Genomic DNA, 24,448 nt, shown 5'->3' on the forward strand with positions numbered 1-24,448 from the left:
AATATTCTTAGGTGAACTTTTTGTTTCACTTGTTTATGATTTGTAAATGATTACATATTTATATATGTATACACAGTTGTTAAGTGAATTATGTTTGTGTATTATAAATATAACTCAGAAAATTATATTTCTTCCCATGGAGTCTATTGAAAAAATCCTGAAAATGGCTGAGGTGAAAGACAACAATGCTCCAACGGACCTGGTATCCAATCTTCAGCATCAGTGAGGAGGAGGCAGTGAGAGGACAGTGCAACACCAAGGCAGAACTTCAAGACCAAGGCTACTGTCCAGGAACTTGAGGCAGGAAATGTACCCTCAGCCCTTCTTCTCCCATGCAAACCATTGACTGCCTAGGACTCTATGTAGACAGGAGAGCAGCCTCCATTCTGAACACCAACACCTCTGAGAGCTGAGCTGGCATCTTACTCCTCTTTGTACTCTCCATCGCTCCGGCTACCCAATGACTTTCAAAGTACTATGCCTGAAGTAGGTTTTTCACTACATGTTTATGTTTTATAAGGACCTGGGATTTATATTGATTACAAACGGTAAGATATGTGGACATAGAAATGACTGTCATGAAGAAAGAAGTGTTTTATACTCACAGATTCTAGAAGAAGCACGGCATGTCATGCAGGGCCACATGGGGAAGCACCGAGGTCAGTCAGGAGGAAGGGAAAGTGAGGGAAGAACATGGACCTTTACTGGGTTTTCTATGGGAAGGAAGGGATGAAACAAGCTAAATGAGTTTAGGATCAGTTATTTTGAATTATTTCAATGGACTCTGGGGCCTAAGGGTTGTCCCTAGTTGTCTGATGCCTGGCCCTGGGGTGATTAGGGCAGGTGGTAGTGGCCTTGTGAGAGCCCACAAAGCAGGTGGTTGGGTATATGGACTCAGGGTTGTTGGTTTGCATATGAAAGGTGTACCCAAAGGTGAACTGTTTGCTCCCTCTAGGAGTTGGCTAGTCAGGACCAGCATCAGCAAGACCTCCAGATATCAAAGCATCAAAAATACAGAAAATAAAGAGATATGATTAATGATTAATACAGTTTGAGAAATGAGGATAGACTAATAAAGCTGTTTTGTAGTAGTTGTGCTGTGAAGCGTAAAGCAGAATATAAGTTTATAATTTTATGTTGTTCTCTCTCTCTCTCTCCTATTTATATGTCCTGTTTGGTGGTTGGTATTCATTTTTCTTTTTATATTTAAATATTATAATAATCTTGAGTTAGTAGATATAAACTGGTTTCTGCATGGGAAGAGATTCATTAGAACATAACTTTTCATCAAACCAGGAGTGATAATATATTAAATGAATGTACTTACTCATATGGAATCTTATCTTTCTGGCATAATAAAGCAAATAAAGAATGATAATGTGGTTTATATTTGTTAAGGTTGCTAAGGAAAATACACAATGCCCAATTAAACTTGAATTTCAGAGAAATAACAAAAATTTTTCAGTAGAAGTACGTTTCAAGTATGGTATGAGATAGACTAAAGAAATACATTGCTGTTTTCCTAAACTTTGGTTTAACTGGATATTCTATAATTTCTTTTTCCTCCCCTTTGGCTAAGTCTAATACCTTAATGTGGTAGGCAGAATTCTAAAAGTGGGCCTCTAAGACTCCACACCCTAATCTCTGAAACCTGTGAACACGAGGAGTTTCCACTCCCATGATTACATGATGATATATACAGTTCTATAGAACACAACTGACCTTAAGATGGGAAGGTTTTCCAGTGAGCTTGATCTAAGCAAATAACCTTTTTTATAAAAAAAAAAAAAAGCTTATGCAGAGAGCTTTCCTTGGTCGATGAAGGAAGAGGGAATAGAAAAGAGAGCAGCAGAAGAATTCAGAGAGATTCAAAGTATGAGGACTCCACACTCCATGGCTGACTTTGAAGATGGAGAGGGACCACATGATAAGGAGTATGGGCAGCTTAGAAGATGGAAAAATTGCAAGGACCTGAATTCTGCCCAAACATGAATGACCTGGATTCATTCCAATGAGTTTTTTCCTAGACCCTCCAAATAAGAACCCAAACCCATCTAATGCCCTGATTTTGGCTTTGCGACAAACTGCACATCATATGCAGATGAGCCCATCTAGACATTGGATCTATAGAATAGTGAGCTTATATAATGGGTACTGTGTTTAGCTTCTATGTTTGTAGTACTTATGTGGCAGGAGGAAATAGATGTAGCCTGTATATACATTTGTTTTCAAAACTCTTCACATATATTTTAAAACTTGATTTTCAAATGGAAGATAGACACAAGATGAGTTTTATTGCAAGTTTTCAGGTATATCCATTGGCATTCCGACAAATTAAACGACTTCCTTAAGGTCCCCTGTCTTTGAGATATAATTAAAAATCAAATTGTCAGAGAGTGCTTTTTGTTGTTTTTGTTTTAAACAAGTGTTACAATAAAATACTTGAAACAAGGCATGGATATTTGTGAAAACCTAGATTGTTTGTTCTTTACTTTTTTTTTAATCTCTCCCTTAATTTTCCAGATATGAAAGCCTTCCTTTTGTAGAGGATTTCCCATGTTTGGGACTGTGGAAGAGATTTTAAAAGAAGTGAGCTTTAATGGGATCGAAAACTAAAGGAGTCAGTTTGGGGGCCTAAAGTAGAAGAGATAGAGAGGATTAGGGCCTATATACAAGATACCAAGAGAGTATTTCCAAAATCATTCTGTCACTTTGGCTGTAGAGATAATCCAAAGCTATGTGTGTGTTCTACAGACCTCTAGCTAAGTATTAAGTTCAAAAGCAGCCTGCTCCATTTTTCACTCCACATCTGAGCATAGCCAAGGAATAGGATTAGAAAGCAGTGAGCTGTGGCTCATACTCTGGCCCATGGGGCTTTGAGAACATGATCCATGTTTTCACAAAGAATGAAGACTGACAGTGCGGAAGCTTGCCTGTTCTGGCCGAAGGATTCACACCACTGATAGTGTGTCCTGAGCTATACCAGGTGTTTATTGTGAGGCCCACCCCAAGCAGCTCCGCAGAAGGAGATTCACACCCTTTTCCTCACCCCAGCTTTCTCTGATTCTACAAGCAAATACCCTCTTATTTCCATTGTGTGTAAAGTCAATAGCCCTTTTCCTTTAACCTACTATTTAAGATCACAAACTCTGGAGGCAAATCGACTGGGTTCAAATCCTGAATCTAGAAAGAACTGTGATTTTCAGCAAGTTACTTAACTTCTCCAAGCCTCAATTTCCACATCTGTAAAGTAATAATAATAATAATAAAACTCATAAGGTGTGGTAAGAATTAAATAATATATAAGTGAGGTTATCATTATGCTTGGCATATGTTATACATTTTTAATAATTTCTACCACTGACTTTATTCATATTATTTGTACTATAATTAGCTGTTCATTTATGTTCATCTCTTATTAGGTTATGAGTGAGTTTGGAGAGCCGTGACCCTTTCTTATTTATATTAATTCCCCTGAACATCGACTATGATGTCTGGCACATAATAGATACTCAATAAATGCTTGCTGAATGAATGGATTGATGAGTCAGCAATTGCTTTGAAGCGTCCCTGCTAGAAAATGTGTTTGGCTGCTTTTTTAAAAAATGGAAAGTATGTAGTGGGTTTGGGGTAAAGCCAGAGGTTTTTCCTTACCAGCTCTGGGACAACACATTGTTAGCATCCCTGTAAACTTGGAAAGAGAGAATTGGATGGCATACCTTCCAGATATATCACATTAAGTGACAGACCAGCTAAGCTTCAGTCTAGTCTTCATGTACTTTTTAATTGACAAGCCATGGCAACTATGCCATCCAATGACTTGCTTTCTGTCTGCCCACAGTCTGTTTCCCTAAATTTATCCCCACCATCAAAGTGAGAAAACTGCTCACAAACTCATGGCCATGTGGACATGCCAGCATGGTATTACTTCATATTTTGCCTGAGGTGTTAGAGCCATGTGGATGCACTTGAACAACAGGAAAGCCAAAACGATTCCCAAAGGATTCCAGAAATGACTTCTGGAAGCACATTTTAAAAAATTCCAAATGGATGTGTCTGGAGTAAGAAAAGCCTGCAAGTGTGTACGTCCACCTTCGAAGCTAAAGTTTCTCTAACTCAATGCATACTTACGGGTTTGCTGTTTCTAGGGGTCTACCGAGATGCCCTAAACTATTTGTGTACTATCGCATACATCTCTATATTTAAGTGTGATCTTCTATCTGAAAACTTTCTACAGTTTTCCATGGAGATAAGGCAGTTTTCTTTTTTGTTTTTTTTTTTAATATTTTTATTTATTTCTAGGAGAGAGAGAGACAGCGTGAGCAGGGGAGGGTCAGAGAGAGAGGGAGTCACAGACTGAAACAGGCTCCAGGCTCTGAGCTGGCAGTCAGCACAGAGCCCGACACGGGGCTCGAACCCACGAACCGCGAGATCATGACCTAAGCGAAAGTCGGACGCTTAACCGACTAAGCCACCCAGGCGCCCCAAGGCAGTTTTCTTAAATCCGCACGTACTCCGTATGAGTCATGTAATCTACATCATTATTCTCAGAAAGGAAGTGTGTCTGTGTGCTTGTGTATGTGTGTATAGGCACATGTGTGTGTATGAATGGTGGAAAAGTAATGTTTGTGCTTGAATAATCAAAAGATTTCACTGATTTCCTTTCTCATTTCTGGCAGATGGTCATCTTTCATGAGATATGTTCATGTTAGAAAGATTCATTTGGTTCCTAAAACCAATCACTTATACATAAGAGCATTTGTTCAACAAACATTTTTGAGCACTCTGTGCATGAGACTCTGATAAGAATTCTGGAAAATACAAAGTGGTACAACAAAGCTCTGGATAAATAAGAGTCCAGGTGTATACAATTATACGAAATGCAAGCAAGAGCAGAAAAGATGCCACCTATGGAGTTCAACAAAGAGCAATTATTTCTGGCTCTACTGACCTGGAAAGGCTTTGGAGGAGGTGGAATCTGAACTCAACCTTAAAGTATGGGCAGGATTTTTGTCAATAGAATAAAAGAAATATGGTGGAAGAACATTCCCCAAAAGTAGATGAATAAGCAAAAAAAGAGACAGAGCTAACAGATTATAGGGATGGGTCAGGAATGCATACAGGCTTGTTTATCCAGAACAGAGCTTTTATGTTGGGAAGGAATAGGAGGAATATTTGCAAAGTAGACAAGGGTCACTAGAAAGGTCAAGAATGGCAGTTGTATCAGAACTCATTAGTTTGTAAATAACAAAATACAAAATAAATAAATGACTTAGAACTTTTCAGGAAAACAAACAAACAAAAAACCCGAAATTAATAAAGCTCCAGGGTTTAGGAAGATAAGGTGTTGGAAACACCGTGTGGCACTTCAAAGAATCAAGACTATAAGAACCAGAAGAAGGGTATAACCAGCAACCAGTGACTCCAGGACTCCAAATCCCCCTTTCATTTCTTTTATTTTCTCCCTTTTGTTTAGTTGTTATGCAAATCTTTTCTGTCAGGCAAATCTTTGCAGAATAGAGTTAAAAACAATGGCCACCTATAGCCCCTACCACACATACCTCTACTATCATGCTATCAGAGGCAAAGCTGCTTCTTTTTCAGCTCTAAATCAGGAAACAAGCGACTGGGCTCTAATGTACTTGACTTCAGTCACATGACCACTCTAGTCCAATCACATAACAATGGGAAGTGGCATTATGATTGCCAGGCCCGTATCACATGCCCACCTTGTCATCCAATGGGAAATGAGCAAGCTTTCTGGAAAAAAAAAAAAAACTGAATGCAGTAACAGCTACAATTTATTGCACTATACTAAGAGTTTTATTCTTTTTTAATTAATTCACTCATTTATGTATTTATTCCTTTCATTTTTATCATATAGACAAAGGAGAAACACTAAAGGTCTTTTATTTAGTAAATAAACCAATCAAAGCAGAGATTGTAGTGCTCTCCAGGGTAGACTGGAATGAAGAAGAGAGGGCTATATGATATTGATTATCATACAAAAAGGGATGCAGCTGGAGCCAAGGTGGGTCATGCGAATGAGGAGAAAGGAAGTGACAAATTGAATAATTAAGAGGTAGATCATCATGGAAGAGACAAGATTGCAACTGAAAATATGAGAATACAGGAGTCAAAAATGACTTTACTGATAAGAGTAAGGGGGACAATTAAGGCAATACTAACTGAAATTGGAAAGTCAGAATGAAAATTAGACTGGTTGAGAAAATAATATTCCATAATAATAGCATTCTGGAAATAATGGGTTTGAAGCGACAGTGAGTCATCTGAGTGGTATTTCTTGCAGGTCGTTGCAAAGTGCTCTGGAGGGAAGTTGAGCTAAGGATTCACACTAGGATCATCTGAATCAAGATGCAGTTTGAAGTTATGGGAGGGGACCGAAATTCCATGGGAAAGAATGTAGAAAGACAAGAACTAAGAAGGCATATAGGATGATGGGGCAGGAGGAAGAAATCTTTAACCAATGATGATCTTTATTATGAACAGCATTGTGTCCCCCTAAAAAGATAGTTTGAAGTTCTAACCCTGGGTACCTGTGAATGTGACCTTATTTGGAAATGAAGTCTTTGTAGATAAAATCAAGTTAAGTTGAGGTCATTAACATGGACCTTTAATCCAATATGAGAGACATCCTTACAAGAAGTGGCGGGGGGGATTTGGAGAGAGATATAGACCCAGAGGGAATACAGCTATGTGAAGGTAGGGACAGACACCAGACTTCTGCTGTCCCAAGGCCAGGAGTGCTTGGGACCATTAGAACCTGGAGGAGATGAGAAGGATCCTTCCTGGGAGGTGTTGGGGAAGCATAACTCTGCTGACATCTTGATTTGGGGGAAGTTGTGAAAAAGGGCAAGCAGATCCTATTATTGAGAGTTTGGAGCTCCTCAGGTTTGGAAGTGAATTTTCATCTAATCTGAATAGAAGCGATCTGTGCTGTAGACTCTTCCACAGCTGAGCCATTAGGGAGATTCAGGAAAGAGAGGTTTTTAGTTCGGGAGGAAACATTTTGAGACTGCCATGTATGCCCAGAAAATAAACTATAAATGAAGGGAAAGGCCTAATTGTGGGAATCGCCTGGTCTCCTATTTCTGGAGTTGTGAACACTACTGAGTAATATCACAGGCAAAATTAGGGGACAGAAGACATAAGAAATCAGGGACTCCATGGTTGGGATACATATTAATTAAATTTTGCTAACATTTTAAAATTCCCTTTAGGCCTATGAGTTTGCTGTGTTTAAAATTAGAGAATTAACGAGCCAACTGAACCATCCACTGGAGAGATTAGCCCATATTCTTGTGAAACGCTTGAACAAAGAAAATATGCCAGCTGCATAATAAAACAGTCCTCTGACATAAGGGCCACACATATTTTCACTATGCTTTGTGTGTTCATGAAATGATCCAATAGCTTTTTTTGTCAGTGAAGACTCAATGGATTGCTTAAGATTACTGGAGACTTTCACTGACCTTCAAAATTTGATCTCTGTGTGAAGTTCTTTTAGAGTCCAAAGCATTATGTAGCAAGGAATGGATAATGTGTTGTAACAAATCCTTTTAAAAATATGTCTATAAACATCCAGTGTTCTAATACAAATGCAGTAAATGGTATTCCTCGCAGCCAGAATAGGCTCCCGTACCAGAAATAGGCTCAGTCCTGCTTAGTGCACCAAGGTGAAATTCACCATCCTCAGTGTGACCAGGATTATGAGTTTTACTTGAGATGAGGCCAATATCATGGTCAAATCAGAATGTTTCCTCCCCAGTATATGCCTTTCCTTTAGGAATGAAGAAATGCTTCTAGAACTCAAGCCTTGGGAAACAATACTTTCTTTGAAGTGTTTCCCTTCAATTTTTGCTCAAGTGGTTTAAGAATTGCCTGATTGAGAAGTGAAAACTTTGTCCTGAGTTTTCTGCTGAAAGGAACATTTTGGCCGCCGTTTGGAATGAAAAGCATTCTTCTCATTTAGGAAATCTCAGTTAAAGTACCACTAAATATATTAGCTATGTGACTTTGGGCACGTCACTTCACTGCTCCAGGCCACAAGTTTCTCATCTGTAAAATGGACAGTAGATTATTTCTGAGCAGGTTGATCCTATAATTTACTTTCTAGAGTGAACTATACTAGCCCCAGGAATGAACTGGAACTATCCTCGGGAAACTAGAATGTATGGTCATTTCTCTCTCTGGAGTTTTGAAGCCCTGTAACCATATGGTTTTTAGGTTTACTGTCTGTACCCAAATCTAATTGCTGGGCTGGTCTTTGTGTTATAACTTTCCTCTAGGCAGGATATGTCTATTCTGCTTTGAAGAATAGTTTGACTTAATGGAAGTGTTTCTCTGTCTCTTAGGTTCAGAAGATGTAAATGTTCGAACTTGGGCTGCTGCTGGGGAACAGTCAGGTTTCTCATGTCTTATCTAAGCAAAACCCAACTCTAGACACACTCTTCTCCCACATGGATTGATATCCAGGTCCCAAGAGAGAATTTTTTATTCCTATAGCCTGGGATCTGGGTAACCATGAGCCAGTACTAATACTTGGCTGTTCTGAGAGTGATATTAAAAACCATTGCAGCGAAGACCGCACATAGGTTATTGTCTTTCATTTGTGGTGATAATGACCATGATTCTTTCATTGGAGGAGATACCAGAGTCTAAAGGAAACTAGGAGTAGCCATCTTCTTTATCATCAGCAGATTGGAGGCCAGAGTTGCAACTTTCAGTCTAGAACTAACTTACTTCACTTATTTAATAATTAACTCATCCAGCAAATACTTAATGATTATAACTATGCACCAACATTGTATAGGAGACTCAGCTTATCGGCTGGGAAACTGATAATTACAGTACAGTACAATAATTGATGGAATAGAAATCTCACCAAACATTAAAAGACCACATACTTTGTGAGGTGGTTCTTATTTCTGTCCTTAATATGCTTCTCCTGTCTACATTATTTAAATTACCTCCACTTATTAAAATGCAGGAATTTAGTTAACCCTTTTGTCATCTACTTCTTTAAAAAAATTTTTTTTAATGTTTTATTTATTTCTGACAGAGAGAGAGACAACATGAGCAGGGAAGGGTCAGAGAGAGAGGGAGACACAGAATCCATAGAAGGCTCCAGGCTCCGAGCTGTCAGCACAGAGCCTGACGCGGGGCTCGAACCCATGAACCCTGAGATCATGACCTGAGCCGAAGTCGGATGCTTAACCGACTGAGCCACCCAGGCGCCCCTTGTCATCTAATTCTATTACCCTGTTCAGCCCAGAGGAATTAATGTTGGTTTAAAATGGATTTCTTGTTAGCTTAGCTCTAATTAAAAAAAAAAAAAGATAGTATTAAAAACATATTTCTTCTAAAGTTCCCAAATTATTAAATGTGCATTTAGGAATAATTTATTTTGGGGACATTTACTTTGGCACCCATGTTAAATTTATTTCTCCTTTGGTATTTTAAGAGATTAAAGGTAATTCATGACATAAAAAACAATAACATTTAAAAAATAAAAGAGATTTCTTGTTAATGGCACTGAGTTGACATCCAATGCAGTTATACCAGAGTGACATTGTATGGGCACAAATTCCCTCTTGCTGGAAAGAATTTCAGTTTCATCCATGTTTTTTCCCTCTCTTCTCATTTCTTTCATTTATTTTCCTTCTCTGTGCTTCCACACAGACACTTAGTCACACATACGGTGTTTCTGTGACACATGTGCATCCTTGCCTCACTCACTCTCACACGCGCACTGTCCTGGGCCCATGCACATGCCTATCACTCATTCTGTCGAAGCCTCTCACCCACTGAGTTTCTCACTCTCAACTACACATGATCTCAAGTTTGTAATTTCCTACAGATGCTCTGTGTCCCCGGAGACACATTCTCTCTCCTTTGAGCACACAGCCTCTCTCTAACAGCCTTGCTCTCACAGGCACACGCCCACATCTGCAGGCATTCATGCCCCCGGCCCCTCCCACACCTCAGGCTTCTCACTGGTGATCAGGGGAGGGATAGGAGACAGGAAGGGCGGAGGAGATACCAGTAAGTCATCTGCCTTCCGCCCACATTTTCTTTCATTTTTTTTCTTCCTTTCTGGTAAGCAGAGAGAAAACTTGCTGGTAGTATGGTATGGCTTTTTCCAAGCATAGGATGAATGTAATCAGGCATCTGAGACACTTTAAGAGTGATGTCATTAGAAAGGGTCAAGGAAACATTTCGCTGTCCCCAAAGAGAAAAACCTGTCTCACTCAACAGCTACCTTCTAAGAATTGTGACCACTGGGAGTATTTCTTTAAACAAGGCATTGTGTCTCTACGAGAAATATTAGAATTCTAGAGGAGACAGTACATGAAATAGAGTTATTATTGAATACTGATCCATATCAGGGATTGGCAAACCTTTTGTGTAGCAGAGGCCATATAGTAAATATTTTTGGGCTTTTAGGCTAAAACTATTCAACTGTGCCATCATAGAATGAAGGCAGCCGTAGATAATACATCAGCGAAAATGCATGGCTGTGTTCCAATAAAACTTTATTTATAAACATAGGCAGTGGGCTGGATTTGAACCATGCTCCCTAGTTTGTAGATTCCTGATCTATATAAACAGCGCCGTGTTTAACCATAGATTTTTTTCTTTTTTCTTCCTCCTTCTCTCTCTGTTTTTCTTACCATTTGATTTGAAAATGGCTGAATTAAATTCTTAGTAAGTTTGGAAGATTAATTTAGAATGGTCAGATGTAAAGAAATCAGCTTTGTACTTCATGAAAAATCCTCTTTTGGTGGCTCTAGAATCATGCTTTTAAAAAGATAAGAAATCATTTACTAAAGTAGAAACTCTATCATACAATGAGAACATTTAAGTAAACAACTGTTTCAAGTATAAGCCCCAATTAGATTTTTATCAGAATCAAGTTGCTGCTGCGTATGTAGCCACCTCTCTTAGGAGGCTCCTGGTGTGTAAGGGAACCATGTACAGGGGAATGATCCCTAGTACAGAGAAGCCGAGATAGTGAGAGTGAGCAAGACCTTGCTAGCAGGCATGTTTAGGAGGTTACATCTGCACAAGGGAAGCTGGGGAGGAGGGTGACATGACCGCCTTGGGGATTAGTTGACTCCAGTAAATTCATGGTCCAGTTAAGGTTTTTAATTTTTTTCTCCTCTAGTAAAATTTCATCTGAAAGTATCTTGTTCTTTCTTTTCTATAATATATATGCTTTTCTTGAGAGATGGAGACAGAGCACAAACAGGGAGGAATACTGAGAGAGGCAGAAAGAGAGAATCCCAAGCAGGCTCCGAGCCTTTAGGACAGAGCCCAAGGTGGGGCTGTAACTCATGAACTGTGAGATCATGACCTGAGCCGAAATCAAGAATTCAATGCTTAACAGACTGAGCCTCCCAGGCCCCCTAGAAAATATCTTGTTCCTGAGCCAACTAGCTAGAAAGTAGTTGCAGATTTGCATGCCATACTCTTTATTAGTTTTCCTTTGTTCTTGAAATGTTATTTAAATTTGGCAACCACTTCTGAATAATAGAATATGGTGAGGATATGTGCATATTAACATGTTTATACAGTATATTGTTAAATGAAAGACAAAAGCAGATTTTGGTGAAGTCCTGATAGGAAAATCTCACATTTTCTGTGTGTGTATGTGTATGTATGTAGACACAGACACACACACACACACACACACACACACACACACACACACACACACACCCTCATTTCCAGAAAAGTTCATACAAATATGCACAAATTTTCAACATGGTCATTTCTGGGCAGTATGGTACTCCTAAGTAACTATACTTTCTCCTAATCCATTTCAGTTTCTTTCTCTTTCTAACCATAAGCAAATATTAGACTTATAATTCAAAGGACAATGAGAATATTTTCATTTAGAATATTTTTCAAAATTGAACATTCATGACTTCAATTCTAGAAGGAGGGGTTATTCATGTGTTGAGACTGGGGAGGAGAAGGCCTTCTTCTTATTTACCTTGCCCTTTCTACACAAGTTGTTGGAGGAAAGTTACTTCCCATATGATTCAGGCATGTGCTTTATCAGTGAAGGGATAAGTTTGTCCTTGCGTTTAACATTATGTATGAGTCAACAGTTCAGCCATATTAGGAACAAAAAAAGATTTTGAATGCAGTGTTCTTTGTAGATTTGGCAAATTACTTAACTTCTCTGAAATTCTATTTCCTAATGTCTACAGAAGAATTAATAACACATATCTGACAAGTGTATGAAGATTAAATGATGGGACAACTGGGTGGTTCAGTTGGTTAAGCATTTGACTCTTGATTTCAGCTCAGGTCATGATCTCATTGTTCATCAGTTCGAGCCCCACATCTGGCTCTCCACTGACAGTGTGGAGCCAGCTTAGGATTCTCTTTCCCTTCTCTCTCTCTGTCCTACCCTGCTTGCTGTCTCTCTCAAAATAAATAAATACATTTAAAATGATAACAAGAAAAGATTAAGTGACCAAACAGAAAACACCTAGCAGAACCTGACCTATGATAATCACTTAAAAGCAAAAAACAGAGCAACAAACAAAAAACCTAACTTCTTTCTCTTTCTCACATGTTCTTTCTCCTCTAGCAATGGATTTCCAAAATGAGAAGAAAAATAAATGGGTTATACTGCCATCTTTAATAGGTCCCATTGCTTGTTCTCCAAATTCCAAGCCATTTGCTTCCTCTTTCATTCTCTGAGAAGGCAAATACCCAGATAGCAAGAAAATACTGGAGGAAGAAACAGATGGCAATCCAATTTGTGCTTTGAATGGCCAATATAATTTCATTTCATAAGGAAAGTCTAGAAGCATTTGAAATAATCCAATTGCTCTTTATAATATCATTTTTTGGAGAAAAAAAAAAACTTGACTCAGGCAGGTTTATTTTAAACCAGAGATTGGTTTACTGCATGTGATACCATTTCTCCATATTCCTCAGTTCATCACTGAATCACCAACCCCCTTTCCCTGCTGCCTTGTACCCAAAAGACCACCAAAATCGACATAACACCCAGTTTCTTCCAGTTAGTGGAAGACTATCATTCAAATGTGTGCATATTTCTTGATTTTACTGTTCTGCACATCACTACGTTATGGTATGAACCGGTGTTCATATCCTCCCTATCAGGAATGTTGGGGTTCTCATTGTAGACAAGGATATTAATACTGATTGTGTGATTTTTCGTATAAGGGAGAAATAGTGTCAGCCTCAGCATATCCCAAGCTGAGCTCACAAATGTTCTCTACAATCTTCTTCTCTCGCACACACTTTCTCTCATAATAGTATCATGTTTCCCCACATCATCCAATTTGAAAGTATCATCCTTTGCTCCTCCTTTGCTTTTCTTAATCATCTAGTCCCCTCTATCTCTGCCATCAATGCCAAATTCAGGCCCACTATCACCTTATCTGACAGCTGCAAGATCACCTTCCTGTTTAGTGTACTTGCCCCCAGTGCCTTTCCCCTCAAATCCATTCTCCACATCTATTCCATTACCAATGTTAATTTGATGGGACACTTTTTTGTTTACAAATACTCATTAGTCCTCAAGACCTACAGAAGAAACTCCATATTTTCTAATATGGCATTTGGGAGCCTTGGTAATCTTGGGTTAGCATCCCTGGCTAGATACATGGATAGTGTCTTGCCATTTTCTGCTTCCGGTGTGTAGTTCCAACAGCATGAAACAGATTCTGAATGCCTGTATACAGCATTCTACCTCATTAATTCTGCTTTAGGCTCATGTCTGCTCCTTCTTAAATGTATTTTCCCCTATTGACTAACTTCTATATGTTCCTTAAGATACAATTCAAGTATAAAAATTCTATGAAGCTTTGCCAAACTCTCCCGGATAGATTAAGTCCCTCTTTTTGTGTGTGTTTCTATGTAACTTTTTCATTGTACTCATCAACTCAAAACTATTTGTGTATCCATATTTCAAATGGTTCTATTGGCTCTTAGAGGTCAGGTAGCTTGCTTTCTTGTATCTCTGAAGTATACCATAACGATTTAAAGACTGTAGATGTCTACAGGTACCTACTGAATAAATGGACTAATCCATAGGTATATATTAGGTATCTGTTGCTTCACTACCTCAGGCAGAGGCTTAAAATGACAGATATTTATTATCTCATAATTTCTGAGAGCCAAGAATCCAGGAGTAGCTTACCTGGATGGATCTAGCACAAGATCTCTCATGAAGTCAAGATATCAGCTGAGGTTGTAGTAAACTGAGGGTTTGGATAGGGCTGGAGCATCCACTTCCAAGTTCACTCACATGGCTGTTGTCAGGGACACTTCAGTTAACCTCCCAATGGGCATCTCCATAGAATTACTCATGACATGGCTGATGGTTTCCCCCATAGTGAGTGATTTGAGAGAGTAAGATAGACCAGAATCTAGATGAAGTCATAGTGTCTTGTATAACTTCATTTCAGAAGTGCCATAGCATTACTTCACTGTATTCCACTGGACACACAGACCAACACTAACACAACACGGAAGCGTCTGGATATCAGAAGGCAGGGATCACTGGGTCATCTTGGAGGCTGGCTACAACAGGTAACATTTGTCACATTCCTAAAATCCTCCTAAGTAGGTATTCTCTCCTTTGCCTTCTTATAGGTCATTTCTGGACATAGGAATCATTCACAAAGAGTGAATCAAACAGGGTCTGGGTAAAGCCTCTGTAATTTCTGGGACCTGTTTGTTTTGTAAATAATAAGAGAGCAAGAGAGATTATCTTTGGAGAGATACAAGTTTCTCTTGATATTGTTTCTTCAACAGCACTGGCCAAGTTCATTAGCCTGACAGTAAGGTATTTATTATGATTGGTTCTAAAGGCTCACACTTGATATTTATGCATTTCTCTCACATGGGACATATAATCCAAGAATATTTTAAGTGGATGAAAATTTAAGGATTAGGTTTAAGAAACTGGGTTGACTGTTATAGGGAGGAGCAAGACGAGCAATGGGAATAAAACCAAAAATACTAGTCCAGTTGGGTCCCTAAACAAATGATACTCAATTCGGGGCAGAAAAGCATTCCGTCAAGACCAAAGATAGTGGCTGCAGTTTGTATTGTGCTCTGCAGACATCAGCTCAGCCAGCCAACCTCTCTTAGCCCTTCTGTTTGCTTGTTTAAAGTATGAGTGTACTGATTCACATATAACTATATTTTTCTAAAGAAAGACATACTCACTCACAGACTATTTTTTTTTTAAAAGAGGTGAGATGCAGCAGGCCCTGCACAGAGGTTGTTTCCTCCCTGGCTGGATGCATGCTTTCCATGCCTCACATTTCTAACACGGGGTAGAGCTCTTGCCTCCCAGGAGGGAATGAAATTGTTCCCTCAATTGTTTTCCATATTCCTTACTAACTTCCCTCCACAGGAAAAGTAACTTACCTGGCTGGAAACTGGGAAATAGTGCAGCTCTCCATTTGGGCTGTATCTCATATTTCTGGCCTCATGGAATCATGACTGTATCTATTCTCAGGCAGTCCAGTTTGTCGTTGGGTCCAAGCCACTTTCTCTGAACCTGTTTAACTATCAGTAAAGCTGTTACGTGGAACTTCTATGATTTCCATATCTGTCCCTCGGTTGGTGTCAATATACTAGAGAAGCCCAGGTTCAGTTAGATTTCCCACTTACACACTCCCATTACACTCTAATTTTTCATGGCACTCCTCACACCTGCAATGTATTTCTCCCTCTTTACACAGACATGAAGTATGTCATAGCAGTTACGGTATGAGAAGGGGAGTCATATCTTCTGGGTTTATATTCCAGCTGTGATGTTTATTACTTAATATGCACTTTAGTAGGTTACTTAACCTTAAAAAATAATTTACAGAAAAATTAAACCCTGGTAAAACAGAGATCTCATATACTTCTTCTTCCCTTCACCCCAATTTTTCCTATTCATAACATCTTGCATTGGTGTGATATAGATATAGATATTTTACAATCAGTGATCCAATATTGATACATAATTATTAACTTAAAGTCCATAGTTTAATTTAAGGTTCATTCTTTGTGTTGTTCAATTCTCCGGTTTTTGTCAAGTACGTGATGTCATGTATCCACCATGACAGTATCATATAGAATAGTGTCACTCTCTTAAAAATCCTTGTGTTCATCCCTCCTGCCTCCAATCCCTGCGAGGCCACTTAATAAGAAAAAAGAAGAGATTGGATTTTACCTTTGCTCATCCTTTCTTTAATGTTCTCTCTTTTATTATGTAGATCCATGTTTCTGACCTACATCACTTTCCTTCTCTCTGAAGCTTCTTTTAACATTTACTGCCATGCAGGTCTACGGGCAACACACTTCCTCAATCTTTATTTGTCTAAGTCTTGTGTGTGTGTGTGTGTGTGTGTGTGTGTGTGTGTGTTATTTTTGAAGGATGGTTTTGCTGGATATAGAATTCTAGATTTTTCTTTCAAGATTTTTATTTTCCTTTGATTTTTCTGCAGTTTTAATATAATTTGCCTGTGTGTAGATTCTTAGGTATTTCACTTGTTTGGTGTTCTCTGAACTAGTTGGATCGATGGGCTGATGTCTGTTATTAATTTTGGAAAATTCTCCACCATGATTACTTCAAACATTTCCTCCATTTCTTTCTCTTTTTCTTCTCCTTCTGACATTCCCATTATAAGCATGCTGTATCTTTTATAATTGTCCATAGTTCTTGGATATTCTGTTGCATTATTAATTTAATTTTTTAAATATCACATTCCCAGGACTTATTTTGCTTGTAATTGGAAGTTTGTAGCTTTGACCACTGCCATCTGTTTTGCCAACCCTTCTACCCTCTAACTCTGGCAACCACCAATCTGGCCTCTGTATCTGACTTTGATTTTTTTAAAATCCATATGTAAGTGAGATCACACAGTATTTGTCTTTCCTATTTTACAGTATTTATCATACAGCAGTTGTCTGACTTATTTCACTTAGCATAATGCCCTCCAGATCCATCTAGGATGCCACAAATGGCAGAATTTCCTTCTTTTTTAAGGCCTATATATAAATATATTTAACAATCCATTGTTTGTTTATATACACCACATTTTCCTCATCCATTCCTGTTGGTGGACACTTAGATTAATATGTTTTGGTTATTAACAATAGCTTTACAACAGGTTATTTAAATACCCCGAAACGGAATTGCTGAATTTATGGTAGGTGTATTTTTAATTTTGGTGGGGAGGGACCTCCAAACTGTTTTCCATACTGGCTGTACCAGTTTACAATCCCACTAACAGTACACCATGCTTATCTTTTCCCCACACCCTACACATAACACTTGTTATCTTTTGTCTTTTTTATGATAAACCATTCCAATAGGTGTGCAGCGGTATCTCGTTGTAGTTTTGATGTGCATTTCCCTGATGATGAGTGATGTTGAGCATCTTCTCAGGTACATTTGGACCATATGTATGTCTTTTTGGAGAAATGTCTATTCAGATGCTAAATTTTTAATCAGATTGTTTATTTGTTTCTACTGAGTTGTATGGGTTTTGCAAATATATATTTTGGCTATTAACCCCTTATATAGACTTTATGATTTGCTAATATTTTCTCCAATTCAATAAATTGCTTTCTGATTTTTGTTGATGGTTCTCTTTGCCATATAGAAGACTTTTAGTCTGATGTAGTCCCACTGGGGTTTTGTTTTTGGTTTTGTTGTCTTTGCTTTTGATGTCAAATCCAAAAGTAATCATTGCCAAGACTGATATCAAGGAGCTTAACCTTATGCTTTCTTTTATTTTCTCTGTTTCTTTCTCTTGTCCTTCTGCTATTGCCATCATGTGTATATTGTATATTTTGTAATTGTCCCTGTAGCACTTGGATATTCTATCCCCCCTCTTTTTTTTGTTTTTGCTGTTTCAGGGGTTTTTTTTGCACCTCAGCTTTAGAAGTTTGATGTATTGGTGTATGTTTAAGTCCACTGATTCTTACATATCTAGTCTACCAATAATCAGCCCATGAAATGCATCTCTGTTACAGTTTCTTTTTTTCTAGTAGGTTCCTTTGATTCTTCCTTAGATTTTGCATCCCTCTGCCTACATTGCACACCTATTTTTGCATATTGTCCACTTTTTTATTAGTGTTCTTAGCATATTAATAATATTTACTGTAAATTCCTGGCCTCATAATTCATAACTCAGTGCCATGTCTGAGTCTGTTTTTGATGCTTATTCTTTCTCTTCAGACTGTGTTTTTTTTTTCTTTTTAGCATGTTTTGTAATTTTTTTTTTTGAAAGCTGGATGTATTATATCTGGTAAAAGGAACAAAGATACATAGGTCTTTAGTCTGAGGTCTTATGACTTTGTGGCTAGGAGTTAGTATGTGTTTCTGGCTAGGAGTTCATCTGTGTAGCTCTGATGTCAGAGGCTAAAATTTCATCTAGTGTTATTATTTTTGTCTCCCCTGTTGGTTTTGGGCATTTCTATAGACTATTTAAATAGGGTCTGAGGCTTGCAGTTGTTTTAGCTATAATCTTCTGGAACCCTCATGAAGTGGGGGGTAAGGTAGAGAGGAGGGAAAATATTCTATAGCCCTACAATTAGGTCTCAATATTTTACTGTATCTAAGTTAGCTATTTCCAAAGTCACTAAGTTAGAGGAGAATGGAGGCACCTGGGTGGCTCAGTTGGTTAAATGTCCAACTCTAGGGTTCGGCTCAGGTCATGATCTCACGATTTCATAAGTTCAAGCCCCACATCGGGCTCTGTGCTGACAGTGCACAGCTTGCTTTGGATTCTCTCTCTCCCTCTCTCTCACCCCTTCCACTGCTCACACTGTCTCTGTCTCTCTCAAAATAAATCAATAAAATTTAAAAGGAGACTGAAGTTGGATTTTTCCATTTTTTCCAAGTTGTTTTTTAGGCTTCAGTAAGAGCTCCTGCTAGTTAGGATCCAGTAAGATCATTTTCCTTGAGAGTAGCCCCTTTTTAAGGAAGACAGAGGATTTTGGTCATATTTAAAATGGCTACTTTTTCCTTTCTCCTACTGGAAGAAGGTTAGAAGATTTTCTTCTCTCAGATTTTCACCATGAGAACTTGGTAGGCATCCTGGAGGCGAAACTCATAGAAGTGTGGAAGCCACCCAAGACTGCATCCCAGCATGTTTCTTCCTCCAGCTAATCTACACTGAGCATCCAACAATGCACCAATTACAGTTTTAAGTGTTCAAGCTGATACTGGATCCAGCTATGGAATTTTGCTCCTGGGCTTCTGTTCCTCACAAATTGTGGTTCTCTGTGTCTACGTGTTTGTTTCTCCAGTTTTCAGGGCAACAGTTTACCTCATTGCCTCAATTATCTGATGCATCTAAGAAGAGTTCTTGAAGTTTCGTTTGTTTAGCTTTTCTTTTTTCCTGTTAGGAGGACAGGAGAGATGACTGCCAACTTCCTTATATTTTGGAACAAAAACTTGAACTACAAACTACTTCATTTTTTTGTACTTTACTTTCTTCATTTATACAATGAGTAGAGTAATATCTAAATTAGAGGATTGACGTGAGGTTTAAATGCGTTAAGGGGTGGTCGAGATTGCAGCAGAGCCAGGCATATACTAAATCGGCAATTAGTAGTATTATTAAAGGGCACAGGGAAGGGACCAGGTCTGTCTTGGTCATTCTGCTCCCCAGCGTCTAGCACAGAGCAGGCCATAAATTTTGTTGACTAAATAGTCTCATTGATTGACTAACGTGACTAAATGGTCTTGAAGACTGACTAAAGCTTTGGTAATCTCTAACATATCACATGTTTTCTTTAGCTTCTAGAATCATAGGATTGTGCTCATTTCTGTGTCCTTTAACTCCAGATCACAAGCAAATGGGGCCAATGACACACGTGCGGGGGCCGGGCATTGTAGTTACTTCCCATAGTTGTTCATTGGAGCTGAGGGGCTGACAGATGACTAAAGAGATTCACATCATAGTACCATTTTATATTTTCATTAATCCAATAGAATGTGTAATACAGGTCTGAATCAGCCAACTTTACATCCCCGTGGCATCTTGAGTCCTTTTACCTAGTTGGGTCCTTTCTATCACCTACATAGGGAGCATCACATCCTCCGTAGCTGAAAGTCCAGTCAGTCTAGGAAATTATGAACGTGACAGGGAACACATTCAGAGTTCCTTATCAGAGTGAATTTCACAATGTCTCCTCACTATGTAGGTAATGGGATAGTCTCAACATTTCAATACCCAGCAGATATTTTTGGCTTTACTCCATCTAGTGGTTAAAATCAGAAATATTTCATTTGGCTATTTCTCTTGCTTCCCACTTTATCCTTAACTTGTGTTCTAATTTCCTTTAAAATTTATTTTCCTTAATTTTAGATCATCCAGTCTCCTCCAGATCTTCTGCCTTCTATAAATGCAGAGTTGTCTGAGATTGTAGATCCTTGGTTTTACACTTTTTGGCATTTTGTTTGGTGTTTTCAAAATCGCAGGTGTTAAATGAATAGATAAACACAATTCATGCTTCTTTAACACAGATAGAGTTTGGTCCTGTCTGCTTCCTTTTACAACCCCTGTCTATTGAGAAGAGTAGGAGAGGTAAGCTCAAAGAAAAAGAATTAGCATCTAGTCAGCATTTCATCTCATTCCCTTACTTACTTGTTCTAGAAAATAGTTAAGACAGTTTACAAAGTCTTATGAACTTCAGGAAGAATTCATGCAATAAATAGAGTAAAAAGAAGAAGAGGAAAGAGGCAAGGGATAATATGGAAGCTCAGGCAAAAAGACAATCAATAAAGATTGACAAACTTATACGAGGGCCAGAAATTGCCTATGAAGTGTCCAGCAGTGACTCCTGAAAGGGAAATCGGATTAGTCACAAGAGAAATGACTGAGTATATAACGTATGTGTCCTGAAAGTTGTTTCTCTCCACAGTTGATCCTAGATGTTAGGCGTCAGTGAGCTGAGATCGATTGATACAGTAGCTAGTGATTAGTAATAATATAGTGGTTTTTGTATTCCCTCTTCATGAGCACTTCTCTGAGACTACCCCAGTTTTGACCTGCAGCCTCACACTTCTTTGATTGCGCTGGCTCTTACATGGGTATTTCTGGAAACAGCCTGTCTTACATATTCCCCCAGACTAACCTTTCAAAATTTGACTCTGATCATATCATTCCTTGTTTATAAAGCTTAAGTGGTTCCTTATTCTTTGAATACTTATCTTATTATTTAAAATCTCTCGAACTTAGTTGTGGTATATTTATACAATGAAATACTACATGGCAATGAGAAAGAATGAAATCTGGCCATGTGTAGCAACGTGGATGGAACTAGAGGGTGTTATGCTGAGCGAAATAAGTCAGGCAGAGAAGGACGGATACCATACGTTGGCACATATAGGTGGATTAGGAGGAAGCTAACGGAAGACCATGAAGGAGAAGAAGGGGAAAAATAGTTGGGGAGAGGAAGGGAGGCAAACCATGAGAGACTCTTGAATACTGAGAACAAACTGAAGACTGATGGGGGTGGGGGAGAAGGGAAGGGGGTGATGGGCATGGAGGAGGGCAATTGTTGGGATGAGCACTGGTTGTTATATGTAAACCAACTTGACAATAAACCATTTAAGAAAAAAAAAATCTCTCAAACTTACCATTACAAACTAACCTATCACATCTCTCTGCACAAATGTTTAACCTATTGGTAACCATAAACCATTGTGGAAAGTGTTTTTGCAACTGTCTTCTTTGTGGCCTCTTACATACACCACCAAGCCTGCAGAAAGTGTATCGTTTCTTCAAATCTTGTTTCAAATACCAGTTCTTCCATGGAATGTTCTAGATCCTGCTTCCTCCTTCATCCTCTGCATTCTCATGTAGTTAATACATATTGTGGACCTCATCTTGCTCCGATTTACCTTTTCATTTCATTTCAAGTGCTGTTCCCCAAGCTCACTGTGTTTCAGCCACACTGGCTTCCCTTCAGTCTCCAGGGCCGCCATGCCGTCTTATGCTGTGGAGCCTTTGCCAGACCTCTCTCTGCCAGGGTGTCCTGTTATTGAGTCTCTGCATGGTGAGATCTATCTCAGTTCTCAAGATATCCCTGCTATAAGCCTTCCTTCATAAAGCTCAGAAAGTGGATGTCTTTCTTTATTCTCCATTTTTCCTATATGACACATTTTTCAAGACATAATTACAGCTGCATTTATTTGTTTGCCAATTAATTTTCTATCTACCACCACTAGATTGTGAACTTCAAAGAGTGGGCTTATAATAAGGTTTTGTTCAGTGAGTGAATAAATACATCATGCATGCTGTTATAGAAAAATATTGTAATTATTTGTTTTTATTAAACATCACAACTCCTCTATGCCTAGTACAGTATTGAAAACAGAAGACAGTTGATAAATAAAGATGTTTGTTGAAAGCAATTGATTGTGTGGCTTTCTCCTTCATGGTTTGTAAGACTTTTGGGGGTCAAAAATGGTGCTCCTATGTAACACTACTTCTCACAAAATGTTCCCCAATTACAGTGTTCATTTTATTGAAACAATAAATAGAACATTGGATTAGGGAACATGCTTCATTTTTATTTGTTCCAGAAAACTGGTGCATTGAAACTATGATATTTTATGGTAGATCATTATAATGAGTCATCATACTATCCACATGTAATTAAAGAAACACATAATAATACATGTATAAAGAACAGGAATGTTTATATAGCACTGTACATTTTCAGGGCAATAACTTTAGTTTATAATGTCAAGGGCGCTCATTCTCAGTTTCTTCTAAAATGGGCATGTTGCCATTTCTAGTGCTTCTTTTCAGGATTCCATGAAAGTTATCTTCCCTGGCTATTTTTATCACCCACAAAACGCCGTTTACACACACAAAAAGCACTTTTTTGTCATTTTGGTTGTCCCAAAGGCCAAATATAAACACCAGCATTAATTAGTGGATTGGTAAAATAATGTAGTGGAAAAGAGCTTCAGTGTGACCCTACGTCTGAAGTAGCTTGAAGCTGTGACTTTACAGTAGACAAGTTTGACCTTAAGAAAATAACTGGCTTCTTTTCAACGAGTTTCTTTCTCCTTCTTGCTTAGGCTTGTATACAAAAGGGAATTTTGTATATTGCCCGAGACACAGTAAGTGTTAAGTATTATTTTCCTAATAATAAATAAGGAGGAAATTTTCAAAATAGGAAAATAAATTCTTATTTCCTAGTCATTTTCCTAATGATCTAGCCAATCTATGTGGCTCAAAAAAACTTTCCATCTTGTGTATGTTGATTTCTTGCCTGAAGACTTAGTTATTTTCTGGTTAGGAATTTTTCTCAAACTTTGTCTCTGGCAATACTCTTTAGGGTAATGGCTCCATTTTAAAGGAAATAGAATTCTAGATGTATATATAAAGAGCTGTCAACACCTCTGTTATGTCAAACGGAACCCAATCTGAGCCCATCCATTGCACATGGAGCGATGGTTTATCTGCAAACTGAAAAATCCACTTCATTTAAAACATAGCTCTTTATGATGTGATCAATTACTCAGACTGGCCTGAAAATGTCAGATGTGTGGTCCTAACTCCAGTCAAATGAGGTGAGTAATTTTCAGTCACTTGTTCAGTGGTTGAGCCAAGAAGAGAGTAAATATTTATAGGCTTATCCCAGGGCGCTGGCTAACAGAGTGCCTGGACAGCTTCTAGAGCAAATAAACAAGAATCCCCTACAGTATTTAAACTTGTCCACTATTTCTCAGCCAGCTTGATTATATACCACTCATTCCCAACCACATTTTGATTGTCCTGCTGCTAAGTTATAACAAGTATTTTAGAGGGGACAAGAGTTGTTTTCCTTTTTTTTTTTTTTTTTTTGACCGCATGTTTAGATTGTATGAGCCTTTGTGTTTATTCCGTGTTTTTACTCCTTAGCTTGCTTATTCTCTCTTAGTAGGTGACCACAATGTTTGCTTTTGCTCATTAAGCTTTTGAACATCACACAAAGCATTCCAACAGAAAACTATCTAATTTGTTAACTGATTAAGTAATTTCATCTGAAATCAAATATCTAACTTCTGAGAGACTTGAAGTTGGGAGACAATTAATTTTATGAGGTTCTGAGAACTCAAGAAGAGTTTGATTTCATGTTTAAGTTTTCATTGATTATGTTAATAAAACCATATCTGTTGCAAGGATTTTTTAACCATGTGTCTTTTTAAGTTTGTATGTGAACCTTCCTGACAAGTCTTAGAATTTTACAGCTGGGAGTGATCTTAGAATTTACCATCTAGTCCAAACTCCTCATTTTACAAATAAAGCAATTGACATCCTGGGACATTTAGGAGAGGACACACCCCAGAACCCAATGATTGCTAGTGATTTTGTGGCGTGTTTTCCCAAGATGAGCCTTCCAGTCTTTCTGATAACATTTTAAA

The sequence above is a fragment of the Crocuta crocuta genome, unplaced genomic scaffold (assembly GCF_008692635.1).
Source record: "Crocuta crocuta isolate KB4526 unplaced genomic scaffold, BGI_CrCroc_1.0 scaffold243, whole genome shotgun sequence".
NCBI lineage: Eukaryota > Metazoa > Chordata > Mammalia > Carnivora > Hyaenidae > Crocuta > Crocuta crocuta.